We start from the raw sequence: 1,659 nt of genomic DNA, 5'->3' as shown, positions 1-1,659 counted from the left end.
AAATGTTTAACACCCATCAAATTTTTGCATGCTTAAACAACCTTAGTTTGTAATTAGACTTGTTACTCTTAAAATTGATATTATAAATAAGAGTCAAATTAAGCATTGATTGTTAGTCATAGTGAAAAGAAAAAATATATCACTATCCTTTATCATATTCCTTAATCTTCATCCTTTTCCAAATATTTTCTTTGGTATTGAAAATCAATTTTCGTCAAGCATATAACGGTATTAAGCAAAATATGTTTTATATTTCCTGTTTAGCGATTATTATAATTTCCTTTGATCAATTTTATGTTTCTTGAGTTATCTAACTTCTTTTTTTCTCTGCTTCAAATTTTATAGAATTTCTCCGCACAAAATGGGCAAGATGCATTTGCTTGCTGGGTCTAACTGGCCTGCTATCGGTCTTTGCTTTTTCTTCTTCTTCCTTATTGCTTCCTCTGCGAAGATCCCAACAAGGTTCATACTCATGATCTTCCTCTTTATTTCGTTTCTTCTTTGTGATTTTCATTACTACTTTTTTTTTTCTGGCATGTGGTGACAAAGAAGAGAGAAGTAAGGTAATTAAGCTTATTAGGAATAACATGCGTACTGTTCTATTTGCAGTAAAATTCCAAGTACAACTAAAAAGAGCTCAGCTCTTGGGGTGCAGCTACAAGTAACTGATAAGCAAGTAATATACTTAAATTTTCCATCTTATTTTTTTTATTTGTCACTTATAAATCTCCATATCATAGTTGTATTCTATTATTACCGACATATTCTATACAATTAATTAATTATTTAATGTGTTTAAATAAGGTGGTGATTGATAATGGAATTGTCCAAGTCAATTTCTCTAGTCCAGGCGGTGATGTTATCGGAATTAAATATAAAGAAATGGATAACGTACTTGAAACCAAGAATTATGAAAATAATCGAGGGTATGCATTTAATCCTTTATCAGTTTCTATTTATTCATTACATTGTGATAATAAATTCTAATTGTGGTTAGTAATTCTTGGAGTTTAGATACTGGGATGTGGTATGGAGCCCGACCTAGAGATTCTAACATCTTTGACAAGTAAATGCATATCTAAATTAATACTTTATAAACTCTAGTTAAGCTTATTTTTTTTCAAGTTGAAGTTTTAATTGTTACTATAATTTTTAGGGTACAAGCTACAAAGTTTAGTATTATAGTGCAAAATGAAGACCAAGTAGAGATTTCGTTCTCTAAGATATGGAGCCCTTCAATGGATAAAACCACAGTTCCCTTGAAGGTAGACAAAAGGTGAGCCCTAGTTCATTGCATACTTTTTTCACCTTATAAGAAATAAACAAAGTTAACGAAAGTCTAATCTCTACACACCGATTTCAACTTTGCAGGTACATAGTTCGACGTGGAAGCTCAGGGCTTTATCTGTATGCTGTAATGGAACGCTTAAAAGGGTGGCCTGACGTTGATATGGATCAAATTAGAGTGGTTTTCAAACTTCAAAGTGAAAAGTAAATGGAGAATTAATCAATATTGTTTATCATTATTTATTTTATATTAATCAATTGAAGGCAACAAGAACATTTATTTATGAAATCAATGGTCAGGTTTCACTACATGGCAATATCCGATGATAGGCAGAGAGTAATGCCAATGCCTCAAGATCGCACCACTGGCCA

The 1,659-nt window shown here is 31.5% G+C and overlaps 1 pseudogene; it reads left to right on the top strand.

The window, feature by feature from the left end:
* Positions 1-361: 361 nt before the first annotated feature.
* LOC122723262 overlaps positions 362-1,659 on the top strand; it is a 7,600-nt pseudogene continuing 6,302 nt past the window's right edge.

This window comes from Manihot esculenta, chromosome 3 (genome assembly GCF_001659605.2).
Source record: "Manihot esculenta cultivar AM560-2 chromosome 3, M.esculenta_v8, whole genome shotgun sequence".
Lineage (NCBI taxonomy): Eukaryota > Viridiplantae > Streptophyta > Magnoliopsida > Malpighiales > Euphorbiaceae > Manihot > Manihot esculenta.
Note: the sequence above shows the minus strand (reverse complement) of the source record. Positions and strands in the feature narration are given on the sequence as shown.